This window comes from Aquarana catesbeiana, linkage group LG11 (assembly GCF_042186555.1).
Source record: "Aquarana catesbeiana isolate 2022-GZ linkage group LG11, ASM4218655v1, whole genome shotgun sequence".
Lineage (NCBI taxonomy): Eukaryota > Metazoa > Chordata > Amphibia > Anura > Ranidae > Aquarana > Aquarana catesbeiana.
This window is the reverse complement of record NC_133334.1, coordinates 113,478,496-113,502,265: the sequence shown is the minus strand read 5'-3', so window position 1 is coordinate 113,502,265 and position 23,770 is coordinate 113,478,496. Positions and strand designations below refer to the sequence as shown.

At 41.3% G+C, this 23,770-nt stretch overlaps 1 protein-coding gene across 1 annotated transcript in view; it reads left to right on the top strand.

Moving 5' to 3' along the window:
- HRAS (HRas proto-oncogene, GTPase) overlaps positions 1-23,567 on the top strand; it is a 170,151-nt gene extending 146,584 nt beyond the window's left edge. The window contains exon 6 of the mRNA XM_073604905.1: positions 18,861-23,567. The gene's annotated coding sequence lies outside the window, so the exon portion shown is untranslated. The remainder of the gene's footprint in view (positions 1-18,860) is intronic.
- The last annotated feature ends 203 nt before the right edge of the window (positions 23,568-23,770 follow it).

The window sequence follows — 23,770 nt, the reverse complement described above, 5'->3', positions numbered from 1 at the left end:
CTCCAGGCCAATCCAGAGTCCGCAGGCCGTCAGGAAAGGCCGCGGCCTAGTATCTCGCTGGATGAGAGATTAGTCCGGGACCGGCCTGTATTACAGCTAGGCCTAATGTTCCGGCCTCCGTCCGCGGCTCTTGGCAATCTGGGAATCCCGGTCTGTATGGCCGATCGCGCCGAGGGTCCTCCGGCTTGCGGCCGGGCCAGTCAGGAAAGGCTGCGGCCTAGTCGGCAGAGGTAGGAAGAGGAATGCCGATCGCAGCAGTCGGAAGATCTCCACAGCCCCCTGAGCAGCCCGGTGTTGTTTCCAGGGTGTTTTATTAATGATGGATCCGGATTTGGATGTAGAAAAGCGGAGTTCTCAGAAAAAGCTGCCGCTCACAGTGCCATCTTGGCCACCCCCCGGGAAATGCTTGTTTACATCAGCATTTCCCCGTTCTTCCTCTCCGTGAGACGATCACGGTTACCCCGCGATCACACTCACGGAGCTGGCGGCCCGCGCCCACAGTGCCGCGTTTTAAAGGGCAACGTACAGGTATGTTAATATGCCTGTACGTGCCCTTCTGCCAACGTATATCGGCGTATATCGGCAAGGGGTTAATAATAGCATGCAGTGCCAAGCTGCGGTTTCCAAAGCGAGCAAAGTACTTTCTTGTATTAAGAGAGATATGGACTCCAGAGAGAGAGATATCATTTTGCCCTGTACAAATCATTAGCAAGACTTCATCTGGAATATGCAGTTCAGTTTTGGGCACCAGTTCTCAAAAAGGATATCGGGGAACTGGAGAAAGTACAGAGAAGCTTAACCAAACTCATAAGAGGCATGGAGGAACTCAGCTATTAGAAAAGATTGGAAAGATTGGAGGAACTGAATATATTCTCTCTTGAGAAAAAGAGATTAAGGTGGCATATGATCAACATGTATAAATACATAAGTGGTCCATATAGTGAACTTTTCGAGTTGTGACCAATCCTTTTTTTTTTTTTTTTTTTTTTTTTTTTAGGTCATTGAGACACTTTGCTAATCCCAAAATAATACTCACAGTTTGGGTGTAATATTTCCACCCCTGTCTGTTTTCGTACTGAAGAATAACTTAAAAAATGTGATGCTGGCTGTTTCCATCTTGCTTGTGGGCATGTGAAGCCCACAAGCATTGATTTCCTGGATGCAGTGAATGCTGTTCATTCACAGCTTGTGGAAGCCTGACACTAAGCTCCCAGGAGACAGTGTGGCGCCGGGGAAAGGCAATAAACACGCCTACTCCCATGGGAGGAGAGACAGGAAGTGCCAGAATAAAGTACAATATAAAGGTAATTACAGCGATAAAAAAAATTTTCGTGTGGCATTTGAACATCTATGCAATTAACTGAAGGGGGTAAGATTAAGTTAAAAATTTGAGTGGAACCCCGCTTTAAGGACATCACAGAAGACAAGGGGGCACTCTTTACGTCTGGAGGAAAAGAGATTTAATCTCTAAATACAGAAAAGTTTCTTCACAGTAAGAGCTGTGAAACTTTGGAATAGACTCCCTCAAGAGCTGGTTCTGGCCAGCTCAGAAGATTGTTTAAAAAAAGGCCTGGATTCTTTCTGAAATGTAGATAATATAACTGGATACTAACATTTTATACAGTGCCAGGGGTGTTCATACTCCTTGAAATTTTTCACATTTTGTCATGTTACAACCAAAAACGTAAATGTATTTTATTGGTAATAATAAAGAAGAAACTGCTGCGCCAACTCGATATATGTCAAGCTGCCAACACTACCAATTAGACTAATTGTGTATATGGATAAAAGAATCAAAGTGTAGCGCTAAAATATAAGTGTAAACATCCGTGTAAACATTAGTGTAGTCCACCCATATATAAACCTGCAGTCAGTGCTGCCACTCAAGCAAAAAAGACAAAAAATCTTATAACAGCACCTATAAAAAAATCTAATAATAATCAAATGAAAATTAAACGGCCCCACTAAATACTAGTCCTAGTTCTGGACTATGTGATTATACCAAAACAATCCCATAAACAACAAAAAAGCAAACGTGTATAATAAAGCTTTAAGTGAAAAACAAGTCTCTGGAATATTGGACAGTTCATCCAAGCATAAAGATGGTTCTAAAGCATGGATATGGATCTCACAGTAGTATATATTCATCCAGAGTGATCTTTCTATATTCAGCAAGGGGGGAAGTAAAATGAAATGCCCTTACCAGAAGCGGTAGACTCATAGGCCGTTGGCGGTGAGTCATATAGGCTTTCACCGTTTATACGGTAAGGTTAAAGCTGTCCTTGGTCTGTAATGGAAGGTTCCGAATGGCCCCACGACCTGCAATCTTCACCGATGGGATCGAGTCCACCCAGATGGAGGAGCAAACCGGGCAGTACCATAGGGTCCTCTTCCGATAATCACTCGCTTGATTTTACTCGTATATGATCGAGAAAAAGAAAAAAAGCTTCCACATAGCATAAAATCCAAGTAACCAGGGCATTTTATTGTTATGGTTTAAAATCAAAGTTACTATGAACAAAAAACGGATCTGGCGCAGTAAAATCAGATGGCTGTGGTAGCGTCACACACCCGACGCGTTTCATCTACCAAGACTTCAACTGGGGTAAGGCTAACGTGTCATCTACTGCGCTATTTATCTAAAACTGCCAGAAATTCCATTGGGGACACCTGTGCGGCGTGACTTCCGGGTTTTCCGTGTCATATGATTATTTCTCCGTTCACGTGACCATCATGGCCTATCATGGGAAGAGAGGTCACTGAAAAGCCAAGCCTCCTTCTGGTGGTCACATCCTCCCAATGATAACTAAGGATTGCAATCACGTGGCTAGCGCGTCATCACGTCTGAGCGCGATGACGCGATCTAATAGCCACATCCTCACAATATTAACTGGGGGGATGGCAATCGCGTGGCTAGCGCGTCATCCTGTGTAAGCGTGATGACGCGATCTACCATCTGCCGACGTCATCACGTCTAAATGGGATGACGCGGTATACCCTCCGACAGAGCCCAGCCTCCCTCCTGTCCTCCACTCATATCACTCTCTGTATTATGTACGTGGTTAAGATCACATGACCACGTCATCTTCAGTTACCATAGCAGCGCTCCAAACGCTGGCAGAGAGAAAACAATCATTGGGATACAGGGTAAAGAGGTTGTCTGGCCTGTTATAACCATCAAAGGTGTTACATACAGCCCCAATTAGAATTAAATCTATAGTTGTCATGTCACACTCATTCCCCTATGTTTACATATATATATATATATATATATATACAGGCATCTATAGTATTCTGGATACCTATAACGTACAATAATATATGGGGAACTTGCATAATTATGAAATTCAGAATCCAAAAAACATAATATTTAAAAATTCCATACATCTGATAAGGGATCATATATGACCCATGTATCAAAAAGCATATCTTACATGATCTTTCTTATCAAAAAAAAAAAAAATTCCAGGAAATATATAATAGAAAAAATAAAAAGAATAAATTGTCAAAATAGGAATATACATATATAAAAATATATACAAAATATATAAAGAATATATGAAAATTTGTATAAAGAATGGGAACATGTACATTTTAATATTTTACCAAAAATGAAGGCACATAAGATTCCTGCCAACCAAAAATTGAGCCCTGATCTCAGTATGACTACAATTTAGCTGGCTAGCAGGTATTAATGTTATAAAAAAATGATACAGTAGGGATCTTTGTAAAAAATATAGTCTTATAAAAGGGGTAGCAGCCATTAATCCGATCAGCACACTAAATAGATAAATGTCCACCTGTATAAAATAGAGATGATAGTGAAAGGACTCCGAATAAACTTCTACGATTGATTTATGAACGCATTAATATCCCACTCGATGTTTAAACCGTGGGGCATATAATATTTTATTTGGTGTATCCACCACGTTTCAAGTCTGGATACCCCTCTCACATTCGATTCTCCTCTCCAGTGTGGTACAAATTTATCTATAATCTGGAAGGTGGTACCCATTGGATTCCGATTATGATAAAGTGCATAATGTTTAGGCACACTGTGGTTGGTTCGTCCCTTTTTAATTGCTGTAATATGTTCTTTCACCCTTGTGGTAAAATTACGTATTGTCCAACCAATGTACTGCTTCTTACAAGGACAGGTGATGAGGTAGACAATGTATTTAGTTTTACATGTGGCAAATTGCTTCATCCTATATTCCTTGCCTGTAATCGTGGAATTAAATGTTTCTATTTTACGTGCTTTACAGGCATTCCATTTACATACTGTGCATTTACGACAGGGATAAAATCCCTTCATGTTATGAAAAAGTGATGTTGTACCTGGGGGATCGATCACATTTGGTGCAATCTGACCTTTTATTGATGGAGCACCCCTAAATATAGTGGCCGCCCGCTCGGGTAGCAGAGGGCCCAAAACGGAGTCATTTTTTAATATTCTCCAATGTTTCCTAATAATTTCTTTAATTTGTTTGTGTTGGGTGGAAAAACACGTCAAAAAAGACCACTTGTGTTTAGTTTCAATTGGTTTTTTAGTTTGCGCCATCAATAAGGAAGCTCGGTCTATAAGAGCCACTTGTCGGATCTCCTCATTGATTTGAGAAGTATCATAACCCTTTTCACAAAACCGGGATTTTAGCATTTCTGCCTGTTGGAAATAATCGGAAAGATGGGAACAGTTTCGTCTTATCCTCATCAGTTGGCTCCTGGGAACAGATCTTAGCCATGCCGCATGATGGCAGCTATCCGTCGGAATATATCCATTGCAGTCCGTTATCTTAAAAAAGGTTTTTGTATCAAGATAGCCATTATTAGATGTAATCTCCAAATCCAAAAAGTGGATCCTCGACCGACTTGCTTCATGAGTCAGATGGATCCCCACTTGATTATCGTTCAGAGTGACCATGAACGAATCCAAGGATTCCATACTGCCCCTCCATAGGAGGAGGATGTCGTCTATGTACCTCACCCACAGAACTAACTGTGGGGGGTTTAAAGCATAGACGACATCCTCCTCCCATTTGGCCATGAAAATGTTTGCCAGGCTGAGGGCAAATTTAGCCCCCATAGCCACTCCCCTTGTCTGTAGATAAAAATGGTTATCATACCAAAAGTAATTTGAACTTGTGGCAAACTTCAATAAATGCATTATAAATCTTTTTTGTGTTCGAGGAATGGTCCTGTCTCTTTAGAGGAACAGTTCTACAGCTCCCAAGCCTAAATTTTGGGCTTATACAAGTACTTTACACAAGTATACAGGGACGTAACGTCTGTGGTAACCAATGTTAAATTGTTACTATCCGTGATCTGTTGTCCCTAGTATCCTTCAAAAAAGGAGTGGCTTGGACTATAGGTTGAAGGAAAAAATCTATGTATTTCCCTATCCGGGATGTTATGGAATTAATGCCGCTAATAATCGGGCGCCCTGGGGGATGTGTCGCATTTTTATGTACCTTTGGCAGGTAATACATTATGGGAATTCGCGGTGCGACAGGAACCAAATAATTTTTTTCCTTTTTGTCCAGGATACCCAACTGGGAACCGGTATCTACAAGGTCAATTAGTATCTTCTTGTACTCTGAGGTAGGATTTTTTTGGGAAACAGCGATATGTCTCAGAATCGCTTAGGATCCTGGTCATCTCACTATGGTAGTCACTCTTATCAAGAATGACCACCCCACCTCCTTTATCCGCGGGACGGACGATAAGATCTTTCCGCTCGCATAAAGATTTTAATCCTATTCTCAACCTAGGATCATTGTATGTTCTTTTGTGTGGGAGATCTTCGAGGTCCTTCAATACCAAATCTCTAAACACCTTAATTGAAGGTGCTGTAGGAACTGGGGGGTTGAATAATGATGGGTTACTCAACCCTGAATGTACAGTATGTGTAGTTATTTGTGAGTGAGAAAATCTACTCGGATTTGAAACAATATACCTTTGGATATTTAATTACCAATTTTTTATTGGTAGTCTGTGACAGAACAACACAAAGTGGCACATAATTGTGAAGTGGAAGGAAAATGATAAAATGGTTTTCAAAATTTTTTACAAATAAATATCTGAAAAGTGTGGCGTGCTTTTGTATAGAGTCAATACTTTGTAGAACCACCTTTTGGTGCAATTACAGCTTCAAGTCTTTTTCTGTATGTTTCTACCAGCTTTGCACATCTAGAGAGTGACATGTTGCCCATTCGTCTTTGCAAAATAGCTCAAGCTCTGTCAGATTGGATGGAGAGCATCTGTGAACAGCAATTTTCAAGTCTTGCTACAGATTCTCAATTGGATTTAGGTCTGGACTTTGACTAAGCCATTCTAACACTTGAATATGCTTTGATCTGAACCATTCCATTGTAGTTCTGGCTGTTTGTTTAGGGTCGATGTCCTGCTGGAAAGTGAACCTCTGCCCCACTCAAGTCTTTTGCAGACTCTAACAGGTTTTCTTCTAAGATTGCCCTGTATTTGACTCCATCCATCTTCCCATCAACTCTTACCAACTTCCCGCCCCTTCTGAAGAAAACCATCCCCACTACATGATGCTGTCACCACCGTGTTTTACGGTGGGGATGGTGTGTTCAGAGTGATGTGCAGTGTTCATTTTCCACCGCACATAGCGTTTTGCTTTTATTCCAAAAAGCTTAATTTTAGTCTCATCTGACCAGAGCACCTTCTTTCACATGTTTGCTGTGTCTCCCACATAGCTTCCTGCAAACTGCAAACGGAATTCCTTTTGGCTTTCTTTCAACAATGGCTTTCTTCTTGCCACTCTTCCATAAAGACCAGATTTGTGGAGTGCATGACTAATAGTTGTCCTGTGGACAGATTCTCCTACCTGAGCTGTGAATCTCTGCATCTCCTCCAGAGTTACCGTGGGCCTCTTGGCTGCTTTTTTGATGAATGCTCTCCTTGCCCGGCCTGTCAGTTTAGGTGGGCAGCCATGTCTTGGTAGGTTTGCAGTTGTGCCATACTCTTTCCATTTTCGGATGATGGATTGAACAGTGCTCTGTGAGATGTTCAAAGCTTAGGATATTTTTTTTTTATAACCTAACCCTGCTTTAAACTTCTCCATAACTTTATCCCTGACCTGTCTGGTGTGTTCCTTGGCCTTCATGATACTGTTTGTTAACGAAGGTTCTCTAACAAACCTCTGAGGGCTTCACAGAACAGCTGTATTTATACTGAGATTAAATTACAAACAGGTGGACTCTATTAACTAATTAGGTGGCTTCTGAAGGCAATTGCTTGCACTAGATTTTAGTTTGGGGTATCAGAGTAAGGGGGGCTAAATACAAATGCATGCCACACTTTTCAGATATTTATTTGTAAAAAAAAACTTGAAAACCACTTATTTTCCTTCCACTAAACAATTATGTGCCACTTTGTATTGGTCTATCGTATAAAATCCCAATAAAATACATTTCATTTTTTGGTTGTAGCATGACAAAATGTAGAAAATATCAAGGGGTATGAATACTTTTTCAAAGTAAAGTTGATCCAGGGAATATCCAATTGCCTTTCAGGGGATCTGGAAGGAATTTTTTCCCCTGCTGGAGCAAATTGGATCATGCTTTGCTAGGGATTTTTGCTGCCTTTTGGGATCAACTGAACTGTGGGTATAGGATTGTGTATATGAGATCGTATGATACCCCCCCCCCCCGCACCCCCTGGTTGAACTAGATGGACTTGTATCTTTTACCGAATAACTAACCCGACTATGTGAAAGAGAACAGAGCACCATCTGAATTAACTCACTATGGCCCTAGAATTATTGCTCTTTGTAGTTCACGATGATCCCTCACATGTGTGGCGCAATTGATGCTTACATGTGCTCACTCTATGCTTCACTTTTTATATGAATGGTGTGTGGGGGTGTTTTCCATGTTTTTTTCTTTTTTAACCTTTTTTAATTTTACTGCATCTTTTTTTTTTTTTTTTTGTAACAATAAAATAGATATATATACATATACACACAGTGGATATAAAAAGTCTACACACCCCTGTTAAAATGTCAGGTTTCTGTGATGTAAAAGAATGAGACAAAGATAAATAATTTCAGAACTTTTTCCACATTTTTAATGTGACCTATAAACTGTACAACTCAAAAACAAAGAAACAAACTGAAATCTTTAAGGGAGAAGAGGAAAAAATAAAATAATGTGGTTGCATGAGTGTGCACATCCTCTTATAACCGGGCTTGTAGCCATGTTCAGAATTAAGCAACCATATTTCAGAACTTTTTCCACCTTTTTAAGGTGACCTATAAACTGTACAACTCAATTGAGAAACAAACTGAAATCTTTTAGGGAGGGGAGAAAAAAATAAAATAATGTGGTTGCATAAGTGTGCACATCCTCTTATAACTGGGCTTGTAGCTATGTTCAGAATTAAGCAATCACATTCAAACGGATGTTAAATAGGAGTCAGTACACACCTGCCATCTTTTACAGTGCCTCTAATTAACCCCAAATAAAGTTCAGCGGTTCTGTTCTAGTAGGTCTTTCCTGACTTTTTCTTGGTCGCATCCTACAGCAAAAGCCATGGTCCGCAGAGAGCTTCCAAAGCATCAGAGGGATCTCATTGTTAAAAGGTATCAGTCAGGAGAAGGGTACAATAGAATTTCCAAGGCATTAGATATACCATGGAACACAGTGAAGACAGTCATCATCATGTGGAGAAAATATGGCACAACAGTGATATTACATAAAACTGGACGTTCCTCCAAAACTGATGAAAAGAGGAGAAGAAAACTGGTCAAGGAGGCTGCCAGAAGGCCTACAGCAACATTAAAGAAGCTGCAGGAATATCTGGCAAGTACTGGATGTGTGGTACATGTGACAACAATCTCCCATATTCTTCATAAGTCTGGGCTATGGGGTAGAGTGACAAGACGGAAGCCTTTTCTTGCAAAGAAAAACATCCAAGCCCGGCTAAATTTTTCAAAAATACATCTGAAGTCTCCCAAAAAGCATGTGGGAAAATGTGTTGTGGTCTGATGAAACCAAGTTTGAACTTTTTGGGCTTTAATTCCAAAAGATAGGTTTGGCGCAAAAACAATGCACATCATCAAAAGAACACCATACCCATAGTAAAGCATGGTGGTGGCAGCATCATGCTTTGGGGCTGTTTATCTTTAGCTGGAACAGGGGGCTTAGTCAAGGTAGAGGAAATTATGACCAGTTTCAAATACCAGTCAATATTGGCACAAAACCTTCAGGCTTCTGCTAGAAAGCTGAACATACGGGGGGACTTCATCTTTCAGCATAACGATCCAAAGCATACATCCAAATCAACAAAGGAATGGCTTCACCAGAAGAAGATTCAAGTTTTGGAGTGGCCCAGCCAGAGCCTAGACCTGAATCCGATTTGAAAGTCTGTGAGGTGATCAGAAGAGGGCCGTGCACAGGAGATGCCCTCCCAATCTGACAGATTTTGAATGGTTTTGCAAAGAAGGGTGGGCAAATATTGCCAAGCCCAGATGTGCCATGCTGACTTGTACCCAAAAAGAGTGCTGTAATAAAATCAAAAGGTGCTTCAACAAAGTATTAGTGTAAGGGTGTGCACACTTATGCAACCATATTTAGTTTTTTTATTTTTACTTCCTTCCACCTAAAGGATTTCAGTTTGTTGTTCAGCTGAGTTGTACAGTTTTTTTTTCCACCTTTTAATGTGACCTAAAATCTGAAATGATTTATCTTCGTCTTATTTTTTTTAAATCTCTGAAACCTGACATTTTAACAGGGGTGTGTAGACTTTTTATAGCCAGTGTGTGTGTGTGTGTGTGTGTGTGTGTGTATATATATATATATATATATATATATATATATATATATATATATATATATATATATATATATAGTGTGTGTGTGTATACATATACATAGTGTGTGTGTATACATATACATAGTGTGTGTGTATACATATACATAGTGTGTGTGTGTGTGTGTGTATATATATATATATATATGTATGTATATTTTATAGACACACACACACACACACACAGTTGTGCTCATAAGTTTACATACCCTGGCAGAATTTATGATTTCTTGGCCATTTTTCAGAGAATATGAATGATAACACAAAATCATTTACCGGCGTTTAACACGCACCTTCATTTTAAGAGGTAAGTTTCAAGAAAAAGCTTACATTTTAAATAAAGAACTTTGAAGCAAAATAAGGGTTACAGCCCATCAATGCAGCCTCTAAATTGCTCATCAGTGCACAGTGCCCATCTGCAGCATCTAAATTGCACATCAATGCACCCTGCTCAGTGCCCATCTGCAGTCTCTAAATTGCACATTATTGTACCCTGTTAGGTGCCCAACTGCAGCCACAAAATGCCCAACAATGCAGCCTGCTCAGTGCCCATCTGCAGCCTCTTAATTGCACATCAATGCACCCTGCTCAGTGCCCATCTGCAGCCACTAAATTGCCCAACAATGCAGCCTGTTCAGTTCCCATCTGCAGCCTCGCCAGTGTTGGATTACACAGAGCAGTGATCTCCTGTGTACTCGGCGCTCAGTCACTCACAGCCACGCCTCCTGGCCCTGCTCATATGATAGACAGAACAGTGGCCAAATGAGGGGCCAGGAGCCGTGGCTGTGCGTGACTGAGCGGCAGAATACACAGGAGATCACGTCTCTGTGTAATCCAGCGCGCTCGCTACTCCTCTTTCCTCAGGGACATCAGGGATCGGCGTATAACACGCACATACAATTTGCCCCTGATTTTCAGGGGGAAAAGGTGCTTGTTATACGCTGATAAATACGGTATTTCACTCATGGTTAGTGTTTGGCTAAAGCCATTTATTATCAATCAACTATGTTTACTCTTTTTAAATCATAATGACAACAGAAAATACCCAAATGACCCTGCTCAAAAGTTGACATACTCCAGTTCTTAATACCATGTATTGCCCCCTTTAACGTCAGTGACAGCTTAAAGTCTTTTGTGGTATTTGTGGATGAGGCTCTTTATCTTCTCAGATGGTAAAGCTGCCCATTTCTCTTGGCAAAAAAGCTTCCAGTTCCTGTAAATTCTTGGGCTGTCTTGCATGAACTGCACATTTGAGATCTCCCCAGAGTGGCTAAATGATATTGAGGTCAGAAGACTGAGATGGCCACTCCAGAACCTTCACCTTATTCTGCTGTAACCAATGACAGGTCAACTTGGCCTTGTGTTTTGGATCATTGTTATGTTGGAATGTCCAAGTACGTCCCATGCGCAGCTTCCTGGCTGATAAATGCAAATGTTCCTCCAGAATTTTTTGATAACATCATTATTCACCTTGTTATCAATTTTGACCAAATTTCCTGTGCCGTTGTAGCTCACACATCCCCAAAACATCAGCGTTCCACCTTCGTGTTTCACAGTAGGAATGGTGTACCTTTCATCATAGGCCTTGTTGACTCCTCTCCAAATGTGGTGGTGACCAAAAAGCTCGATTTTGGTCTCATCACTCTAAATGACTTTGTGCCAGAACGTTTGAGGCTTGTCTCTGTGCTGTTTGGCGTATTGTAAGCGGGATACTTTGTGGCATTTGCGTAGTAATGGCTTTCTTCTGGCGACTCGACCATGCAGCCCATCTTTCTTCAAGTGCCTCCTTATTGTACTTCTTGAAACTGACACACCACATGTTTTCAGAGAGTCCTGTATTTCACCTGAAGTTATTTGTGGGTTTTTCTTTGCATCCCAAACTATTTTCCTGGCAGCTGTGGCTGAAAATTTAGTTGGTCTACCTGACCGTGGTTTGGTTTTAACAGAACCCCTCGTTTTCCACTTCTTGATTAGAGTTTGAACACTGCTGATTGGCATGCTAAATTCCTTGGCTATCTTTTTATATTCCTTTCCTGTTTTATACAGTTCAACTACCTTTTCCCGCAGATCCTTTGACAATCCTTTTGCTTTCCGCATAAATCCAGAAATGTCAGTGCAGCACTGCATGAAAGATGCAAGGGTCTGTCAGGAGTCCAGAAACTCACTGACCTTTTATGCACACACACTAATTACAAGCAAACAGGTCACAGCTGAGGATGGTTACCTTTCAAACCCATTTGTGTCAACTTGTGTGCATGTTATCAGGCCAAAATCACCAGGGTATGTAAACTTTTGATCAAGGTCATTTTGGTAGTTTCTGTTGTGATTATGATTTAAAAAGAGTAAACACAGTTGATTGATAATAAATGGCTTCAGCCAAACTAACCAGGAGTGGAAGAAAAGTTTTTGTGTTATTCATATTCTCTGAAAAATTGCGAAGAAATAATACGTTCTGCCAGTATATGTAAACTTATGAGCACAACCGTGTGTGTGTGTATGTGTGTTTTTAATTTTGACTTGATATACAAGCAATGTCTTGATATACAAGTACCATCATGTCACAACTGAGTATAAAAGAGAAGAGAGGCGCCTCTAAGTGTAGCAATATTGTTACATTTAATGAAGATACATTTATCATCATATTGCTACACTTAGAAGCGCCTCTCTTCTCTTTTACACTCTGTAGCTCCTGCTGAATTTTGCTTCTTATCCCTTTGTGGAGGCTTCCATTTTATGGTTACACAACCTGGTCATATTGCTATAATCTTTTTATATGGACTATAAACTGAAGGACCTATGAATAAATGGTTGTGGAACGAATCATTTGAGTTTCCATTATTTCTTATGTGGAAATTTGCTTTGATATACAAGTGCTTTGGATTACAAGCATGCTTCCGGAACGAATTATGCACGCAATTCAAGGTTTTACTGTGTGTATATGTATGTACAGTGGGGATCGAAAGTTTGGGCACCCCAGGTAAAAGTGTGCATAACGAAGCCAAGGAAAGATGGAAAAATCTCCAAATGGCATCAAATTACAGATTAGACATTCTTATACTATGTCAAAAAAAGTTAGATTTTATTTCCATCATTTACACTTTCAGAATTACAGAAAACAAAAAAAATGGCGTCTGCAAAAGTTTGGGCACCCTGCAGAATTTATAGCATGCACTGCCCCCTTTGCAAAGCGGAGACCTGCCAGTGTCATGGATTGTTCTCAATCCTCATCTGGGAAGACCAGGTGATGTCAATCTCAAAGGTTTTAAATGGCCAGACTCATCTGACCTTGCCCCAGCAATCAGCACCATGGGTTCTTCTAAGCAGTTGTCTAGAAAACTGAAACTGAAAATAGTTGATGCTCACAAAGCTGGAGAAGGCTATAAGAAGATAGCAAAGCATTTTCAGATGTCAATATCCTCTGCTCGGAATGTAATTAAGAAATGGCAGTCATCAGGAACAGTGGAAGTTAAAGCAAGATCTGGAAGACCAAGAAAAATATCAGACAGAGCAGCTCGCAGGATTGTGAGAAAAGCAATTCAAAACCCACGTTTGTCTGCACGATCCCTCCAGAAAGATCTGGCAGACACTGGAGTTGTGGTACACTATTCCACTATAAAGAGATACCTGTACAAATATGGTCTTCATGGAAGAGTCATCAGAAGAAAACCCTCTTCTACGTCCTCACCACAAAAATCAGCGTTTGAACATTTCAAATGAACATATAGACAAGCCTGAGGCATTTTGGAAACAAGTTCTGTGGCCGATGAGGTTAAAATAGAACTTTTTGGCCGGAATGAGCAAAAGTACCTTTTGGAGAAGAAAGGGCACAGAATTTAATGAAAAGAACCTCTGTCCAACTGTTAAGCATGGGAGTGGATCAATCATGCTTTGGGGTTGTATTGCAGCCAGTGGCACAGGGAACATTTCACGAGTAGAAGGAAAAATGGATTCAATAAAATTTCAGCAAATTTTGGATGGTAACTTGATGCCATCTGTGAAAAAGCTGAAGTTAAAGAGAGGATGGCTTCTACAAATGGATAATGATCCTAAACACACCTCAAAATCCACGGGGGATTACATCAAAAAGGTGTAAACTAAAGGTTTTACCATGGCCTTCCCAATCTCCTGACCTCAATATTATTGAAAATCTATCAATAGACCTTAAAAGAGCAGTGCGTGACAGACAGCCCAGAAATCTCAAAGAACTGGAAGACTTTTGTAAGGAAGAATGGGCAAAGATACCTCAAATGAGAATTAAAAGACTCTTGGCTGGCTACAAAAAGCATTTACAAGCTGTGATACTTGCCAAAGGGGGCAGTACAAGATATTAACTCTGCAGGGTGCCCAAACTTTTGCAGACGCCATTTTTTTGTTTTCTGTAATTTTGAAAGTGTAAATGATGGAAATAAAATCTAACTTTTTTTTACATATTATAAGAATGTCTAATCTGTAATTTGATGCCATTTGGAGATTTTTCCATCTTTCCTAGGCTTCGTTATGCACATTAATACACATTTTTACCTGGGGTGCCCAAACTTTCGATCCCCACTGTATGTTTAATATATTATTATCATGGGCGTCCGCAGATAGGGGCAAGGCAGGGCAATTGCCCCCACCCCTCCCCCCCCCCCGGAATCATCAGGTGTTGGCTTGCAGACTGTGTGTTGTGTTGAAATGTCTGCCACGGCCGCTGTGGACTTTTTTTTTTTTTTTAAACGTCTGTTTCTCTGCTGGTTGCTCTGAGCTCTTTGCTCTGTCCTGACACTGACACTGTCCAGCAGGGCTGCCATCAGGGGGTACAGCCGATACACATGTATCGGGCCCAGGTATCAGCAGGGGCTCGGTGGCAACCAGGAAGTGTGCAGGAGTGGACCTGAAGGCGATATAGTGCAGGTCTGCAGGGGAGATGCGGCCGTAGGGTAAGCATAGTAAGCTGGCACGGCTGGGACTCGGGAGATGGTATGAGGGAGGGACTTAACAGCCTTTTAGTTGCTCATTGGCTGAGGAGGCAGCAGGAGGCGGGCTGCTCAGCCTCCTTAGCCAATAGGTACACAGAGTGCACTGTCCATCACTGAAGAGCCTCGTGCTTCCTCTCTTGGTGAGAGGGACAGAGTTCCTCTGTAAAGAAGCTGCTGCAGAGATCGAGGTAAGTGGGAAAAAAAAAAAAGTGTTTTTTACTGAAGCCTTTAGAAGACATGTCCAGTACACAGCCTGTGCTCCCCTGTTAATATCAATCACTGTATTGCCAGCCCTATTGCTGTCCTTTTAGCAGAGTGAAGGTGAAAGTAACATTACACATGTGCAACATAGGTGTCAGCTTATGTCACCATGTTAAAAGGACAGCAATATGGGTAGCATTACAGTGATTGTTCTTAGTCTAGGTTCACTAAACTAGCCAATGCTCTGAAAAGCAATCCAAGCGGATTGCTTTTCAGGCCCCTTTCACATGAGTGGTCCGATCGGTTCCTCCTGTCCGTTTTTTAGGCAACCTGATCGGGACCGCCCATTGTTCTCTATGGATATAGATTTAAATGAAATGTGTCCGTTTACACCCGCCTGCCTCTGATCTGATCTGGCAAAAAGAAAAGATGGAAGGGCCCCCATTCCCCTCCGTCTGGCCGGATCAGGGGGCGGTTGGGTGTAAACGGACAGCATGAGCAGACACAGGTCTGTCAGTTGCCCGCTCAGCAAGGGATCCACTGACAGATCCCCTGCTGAGAAAAACTGGATCGGCCCCTGTGAAAATTGCAGCTAGAATGCAGATAAGGCCAGCCATAGATGGTTTGAATTCTGTTTAGCAGAGACTGGCTGAGATTCAAACTATGTATGGACAGGCTGAATGTACTGAAGTTAATCGATCAATCAACTTGAGTATGACCAGCCTGTCAGATTTTACATACAATTATCGCTAGCAGCTCTTGTAGTCACTAGCAATAATGACTGTGTTCTCCTGGCAGGGGCGGTTTTCCCACCCCCACTGGAGAATACAATGGCTCCACAGCAGGGATTCCCCCATCAACACTGTCTGTGTTAATGGGGGAATCAAACAATTTTTTTCCTGCAACCCGTGGACAGAGATGGGGAAAAAAATCATAATTTTGCCAAAATGGGGGAAAAAAGTGCTTGCTTTATATATACTTATGATACATAACTAGAACATCTAACAGGGTTATGTCATTGCAGGAGAGTTCCCCTCACTTTCTGTCTTGATGTCACCAGAACAGAAAGTGAGGGAATCTCCCTGTGGGAATATAGCCAGCAATTGTTATATAATCAATATAATTTGGACATTATAAGGCAACAATTGCAAGCTATTTACCCACAGTGAAATCCCCCCACTTCCTGTTCTGGTGACACTAAGACAGGAAGTGAGGGGAAATCTCATGCAATGATATGACCCTATTAGATGTTCTAGTTATGTATAAAAAGTATATATATATATAAAGCAAGCACTTTTTTTTCCATTTTGGCTAAATTATGGAAGAGTTAAAACCACATTCTTTTTTTTTTACCATCTGTGTCCCATTGTGAGATCACGTAGGTGCAACAGTTAGTGAGAGAGAAATGCCCTTGGAGGCAGTTGCCACCAGAACCGGAGTCCCAGGATGGAGGAGGAGGAGGAGGAGGAGGATGTGGGATGAAGGAGAAGGGACTGGAGGAGGAGGACATGGGATAGAGGAGGATGTGGGATGAAGGAGAAGGGAATGGAGGAGGAGGACATGGGATAGAGGAGGACATGGGATAGAGGAGGACATGGGATAGAGGAGGACGTGGGATAGAGGAGGACGTGGGATAGAGGAGGACGTGGGATAGAGGAGGACGTGGGATAGAGGAGGACGTGGGATAGAGGAGGACGTGGGATAGAGGAGGACGTGGGATAGAGGAGGACGTGGGATAGAGGAGGACGTGGGATAGAGGAGGACGTGGGATAGAGGAGGACGTGGGATGAAGGAAATGGGACTGGAGGAGGAGGAGGATGTGGGATGAAGGAGATTGGACTGGAGGAGGAGGAGAAGGACATGGGATCAAGGAGATGAGACTGAAAGAGGAGGCCATGGGATGGGACTTGGTGGGGCTGCCAGTGGGCGGGCCCTGGGGAATATTGATGGTCAGGTGTGGGGGTGGGGGCCCAGGCCTAAAACTGTGTAAGGGGCCCCAAAATTTCTGATGGTGGGCCTGCTGTCCAGTGTCCTTGGCTCCGCAGCTCAGCCTTTCCGCCCTCCTCTTCAGTGATTGGCTGCCTGTGTAGTGTAGGTCTCTCATCATGTTGTGTAGATGGATCCGCCCCCACTCAAGCCACTGAGTGACATGCTGGCAGTCTGCCACTATGTATATCCGGGCCGACACTGCCACCGCCCACTCAACTGGGAGCCGCCCAGTGGTATGCTAATGCTACCTGTGCCTAGGCAACAAGAACAGCGAGGAACCACAGGTAACAGCAGTTAGTAGCAGCCAGGACTCTGTAGGTGGTGGGGGGGAAGGATGATTGATGGGGAGCATGCAGGTGTAGGTGGGAGAGGTGTCACTTCTGCAGGCATGGCATGGAGTGATAAGTAATATGCTTTCCTCTACCTCCCTCTCAGTACTACTGCCTTCCTCTTTTAATCTTTTATGCCTTCCCTCTTTCTCTCTACTCCTGCTCCCATCTCTTCTCACTACTTCTGCCTCTGTCTTTCACTTTCTTGCTCTGCCTCTTCTGCTGCCTTCTATCTGTACTACCTTCTCTCTTTATACTCCTGTTTTCTCTTCACTTCATTACTTCATTACTGAACTCCTTACTGTCTCCTTAGTTCCACTACTACCTTCATCTCTCACTGGTTCTGTTTCCACATATGTGGCAAATATTAAACATTGAGAGCATGGGTGTCCATAAAATTATGACCCCCCCCCCCCCGAAAAAAGTTCTGCGGACGCCCATTATATATATATATATATATATATATATATATATATATATATATATATATATATATATATATATATATATATATATTACACACACAATTTATTTATTATAAATTTTTTTTTTTTTTTTACTTTATTGCTATCACAAGTGGGACAACAAACCCTCTGTGATGGCATAGGCAAGGCAGGTGATATGTACACTTTACATTGGGACTGGTGGAATGGGAAAGCCCGGGAACCTCCACAACTGCCGGTGGTAGACAAGTGGTTAAATTTCCAGAAGACTCTGGAAGGTGTAGGGTAAAGCTTGTCTTTTAACTGCTTGCTACCCACCCACAGTAGTTGTACTGCGAGTGGTTTGGCAGCTGATTTCAGCCAATCGCCTGTGGCCAAGCACACACAGTTCTGTGTTTACAAAAAACAAAGAACCCTGTGTAGGGACACAGTTAACCCTTTGCCCTAGATGTTAACCCCTTCCCAGCCAGTGTCATTAGTACAGTGACCGTATATAGTATTAGCACTGATCAATATTGATGGCACATGATCATAGTCTCACTGTAAGATTGTAAAACCTTCTAGAGCTCATCAAGTGGTTAAAGGGGGGGGAGTGGAAATTGGGATTTAGAATCATCTGCCTAGATCTTAGGTTCTACCAATAATTTTAAAATGCCGTTTTTAGTGGTTGTCCATGTATGCTGTGCTTGTTTATTTTAAAGGATAAGGTTTTTTAAAATTCTTTACATCAGTGGTTCTTCACCTCAAATACGCCAAACGGGCCATGTTTTGGGAACTTCCCTTAGATGAAATAGCTCTTGTCAATACCATGTCATTGATTTGAAGCAGCTGTGCAAAGTAAAGGAAAACCTGTAAACACCGCCCGTTGGGGGTACTTGAGGACTGAGGTTGAGAACCACTGCTTTACATCACCCATAAGTAAGCAGAGGTCCCTAGACCTTTTAGATATGTACATATATATAAAATAACAATCTAAATCTGTTGGGTTTTACCTTGAAGGGAAGTTCTAAACAGCACCCCAGTTTACTGAATCCAGTGTTTGTTTGTGTAATAATTTGTATGGTTTTCATAAAAATGCACTCTTAATATTGTATGTATATTTTTTACAGGATGACAGGTCAAGGTTTGGCCTGAAAGTGTTCCTTTGTTCCTCCAGCCAAGTGCTAGAAAACCCAGGTGAAATAAGCATTAGAAGAGACTAGAAGACACTACACCTTTTGTGGAGAAATGGCTCTACAGATACGAACATGATTAACCTGTGAATTGTATTCTACTATCCAGTATTATATCGTCTTCTGGATATCTTGAGTATACACCATGGGTAGTGTTATGCCAGTGAAGGGGTTAATGGTATGACAGTTGTTGGCAGCTCAGGGGTTCAAGTGCTCTTTGGATGTCATAGATGAGCTAAATGTTTATGTCCCATAGAAATCATTTTTCTTTTTTTTTTTTTTTTTTTTATAAATTGCAATTATTGCCTGGGCATTTGACTTTGAAAACGAATGTACGCGAAATGGGATTTTCCAGATGTTTGTCCCGTCACCCAGTTGCTGCATGCTTTAGAACATTTGTTTGACATCTTTGACAGCTGTTGACATTCAGCCAATCACATTTCAGCAGACCCATTATTATATGTTCCATTTAATCCATTCATTTTAAATTGTTCTGCCTGGTTACAGCCCTGCTGTTCAGAGTGCGTCTAGTAAGACAGTGCAGGAAGGCAATATGTTTTAAAAAAAAAATTGTGGTTAACACATTTAAACACGCGTCCTGTACATTTTTTCTTTTACAACAGATCTAAACAAGTTATATGTGATATCTCAAAAACAAGTCAGTTTGAGCATTTGGCTTAGGCTCCATTCACACCTGAGCGTATTGGTTTACTGTTGTTTTTCAGGCTTTTTTTTAACCTTTTTGTAAAGCATTTTAGGAGTGTATTTCAAGCGTTTTACAGCTTCAGGCATGTTTGTTTAGCCAATACAAAGTACTAGGGGGAGAAGAGGGAGAGGAAATTAGGGGTGGAGAGCTGTTATTTGAGCAGAAAACCCTCGTAAAATGCTTCTATTGAAGTCTGAGGCCACAATGCCTGTAATCTGTCAAAAAGAAGCTCATGTACTTTTTTGAGCTTCAGGCGTTTTGCTCCGGGCGACAGAGCGCTCAGATGTGAATATGGGCCATTGAAATGAATGGGATTTGGCTTGTTGAGCATTTTAGAGCTACAAGCTTCAAGCAGAAAATCACTGATGTGAACCGGGCCTGTATGTCTGGCTAAACTATTACAAATTAACCTATCTCTAGAATATATAATTCAGAGATGTAAATTATTTACACACTGCAGATATAACCCGTGATAGTATATGAGACAAATGACAGATGTACATAGTTGGAAGGCTGTCAAAGGTCCTGCAGGATGTATGATTACAAAAATCATGACAGTGGTGTTTTTTTTTTCCCGAAAAGAGGAACTGAGCTTTGGAAGCCGTGCCCAAAAAAAGGCATGCAGTGGTCAAAGGGATAGTCTCCAGTATTGCCTGCGTTCTCCGTGCAGCCAATATTTCCTCATTACTAACTTACCATGCCTTGTTCTACACTGTGTGGAGGTGACCATCTTAGTAGGGGCAAGGCTTTACTTATGTCAGAGCTTCTAGTAGGCATAGGAGTGATGAACACAGTAGTGACATCCCCAGATCTCACTTCAAATCTTATGATACTAGCGGTCAGCCCAGCCCTAATTTCATACTACAGATTATACTGTAATTAAATGTGATTAAACTGTAAGGTTGTTGAATCAGGCATGCCTAGGCACTCTCACATACAAGAGCGTGCACTGCTATTTTTCAGGAGGCAATGAAGACAAGGTACATTTTCAGGGTAGTGTCCCGCACAATTTAAAATTTAAAATTTCTAAATGTTCCCCATATGTTTCCTATATTCAGTTTTTAAAATCGTTCCACATAAAAACTAGTGTGTCTCGATATCCACCTCCTATAATCCTCTGCACTCCAATACATAGACTGGGAGAGAATAATGCAGTATATCATGCAAATGGGGACTGTCTTGCATTGCACAAATGAGATCACAAGAATGGCCTATGCTCAGTGTGTTCCTGCCCCTTATTTGTCCAGTCACAGGCCAGGATGGGTACTGGACCAGGCTTTACTGTCTTCAGAGATGTCCTGGACATACCGGTGCTATCTTTCAGAAGTACCTGGATCACAAAACTAGCTGAATAGAACTACAAATGCATCGGCAGTTAAAACAGTCTACGTGAAAATTATTATAGGTGTATCTAAACCCCAAATTTTAAAAGTGAAAAAATAATTAAATATATCACAGCTTACCAATGCTTAAAGTGATTGTAAAGCTTTTTTAAAAAATAACAAACATGACATACTTACCTCCACTGTGCGGTTCGTTTTGCACAGTGTGGCCCCGATCATCCTCTTCTGGGGTCCCCCAGCAGCCCTTTTGGCTCCCTGGCTCCTCCTCTTCTTGAGTGCCCCTACGGAGAGACGCTTTGCATGGGGGCACTCGTGCGGGCCCGCTCTCAAATCCTGCTGCTGTGTCCTTTGACACAGACCTCAGGACTCGGCCCCGACTCGGGGGTGCTGCAGTACAAAAGGTTTTTCGCTTCAATGCATAGAATGCATTGAGGTGAAAAAACGTGAAGGTGTACAGCCCTTTTAAGGATTTGTAATCTGCTAAATGTTAGTTTTGGATTTAGATACACATTTATTGTGTATCATTTACTTGCGTGGAATTCACCTCTAAAGTATTTGTCCTAATTCCTGATTACATTGTTATGTTGGCTTTAATTTATCTTTTCAGTTGCCCTCCTATTGTCCTTGGGCATGATAGGGTTAAAGCGGGGTTCCACCCAAATTTTGAACAATATCTGTATGTATTCTCTTCCTTGCCTAGATGCTGACATGCCGTTTAAAAAAATTTAAATCGCCGTAATTACCTTTTATTTTTCTATTCTTCTTTGCACTTCCTGGTTCTCCTCTCGTGGGAGTAGGCGTGTTTGTAGCCTCTCCCAGACTCCTGGGAGCTAGTCTCAGGCTTCCCATGATGCCACTGAGCATGTGCGGGAACGAGCAGTGAATGCTGGGAGCACAGCATTCACCACATCCAGGAAATAAATGCTTGTGGGCTTCAAATTCCCACAATGAAGATGGAAACCGCCTGCAGTGAATAATATAAGTTATTCTTTCCGACGAAATCTGACACAGGCGGACATATTACACACAATATGTGAGTATGTAATGCTGAGAAGAAAAGTTTGTGAATGAACTCAAAAAAAAAAAAAAACGATAGATAGGTGGACCCCCGCTTTAAGCTGCTCAAAAAAAAAAGGCTGTTTTAGATCTCGCACAAATTTGTCAACATTTATAGTCCAATGTGACAATACTTGGACATTCAATACTCAAGCCAAAGTAAAACTCTTATCTGGCATATAAAGCAGATCTTTATGGCAGAGAGCTCAAATATCACGTTAGGTTAATGTTTGCAGATAAGTATTAACAAGGCTTAGGCTCCATGCACGCACACTCCTGTGTTTTTTTGTTTTTTGTTTTTTTTGCTCCTAGAAGCGATTTATTATAATCTTTTCTGCTCCTAGAAGCTAAATAGTGTTATCCTGTGTCCATGCACACTAATTTAGGCTGTTAGCATTTTTTAAAATTCAGGAGGAGCAGAAAAAAAAAATTTGGAGTGTTTTTTTTTTTTCCAGCAGAAAGAACACTGAATGCTCCTAAATGCGCCTAACTGCTTCTAAATGCTACTAAAGTGCTCTCAACCGCTTTTTTGAGCTTTTTTTTCTTCATGCACTGCAAAAACACTAATGAAATGCTAAATCTTCCAACTGCTTCTAAAGTGCTACTAGAAGCTGGCGCAAAAATGCTTCTATCAGTATTTTTCATCCAGCGCTTTTTTTTTTCTAGCTTTTTTGGAGGTTATGAAAAACGCTAATGTGAATGGAGACTTAATGATTTCCAGATTTGCAACAACAGCACCACTAGTGAAGTATAAAACAGAGTAGATGAGGGCGCTCTGGTGGAGGTGGATAGCTGGTCAGAGGGATGATAGTGATGAAATGGCATGTCTGGCAGCACTTTGCTTAGAGGAGAAGCAACTCTGAAGATATAAAAAGGAAAAGAAAGGCACCTCTAAGTGCAGTATATCATCACAAGTGGTGAAGTAGAAGTTGTTTTGATCTTTTACAAAATGTGAAAAAAGAAAACTAAAGCGCTGATGTGGATTCTCTATAAAATAACAAAACACCAGAAAAAAATGTGTAAGCTGCAACCAACCAATTAGTGCTGTGACACCATTGCTACAAATCAATATAAAATATGTTGGTGCGTTTATCAAATTCTCCCCATCTGTTGGAGTGGTGCTTATATATAAAATCCTAAACCATAAAAATACCCTGATATCACTATCAGTAAAGTGAATAAGTGCAAATAAATATATCAATCAATAAAAGTGAATAAAAATAAATGCATCAAAAAACATATAAGGGAACACGCATCCCTAGATATATGTAGATGAAAGAAATAAAAATAAAAAAACAATAAATAGTATCTGTGTTAATACAGCTGAAGTCTAAATGTCCAATCAATTGCCTTTGATGAACTTGCTTGTATTTCAATTATCACAGATCACAGTTGCATGATAAATTACATTTGCAAGGGGATGATTCACATAAAGATAAAAGAAAAACCATCATTGCGCAGTGTTTTTAAATGCTACAAAACTGGGCAATCAATGTAATCCACTCACACATTCGCAGTAGCTGAATCGCTTTTGTTATAATGGTCGGACAGCTTCACCGCTCATACAGCTATCGCTGTGTTTGCTGAACACTATGCGATGATGTCACTGACGACTCCTCCCCATGGGTTGAGAAAGTCACGTGACATGTGATGATACGCATGGGGAGGAGGAGTCAGTGACGTCATCGCATAGTGTTGGGCAAACACAGCGATAGCTGTATGAGCGGTGAAGCTGTCCGACC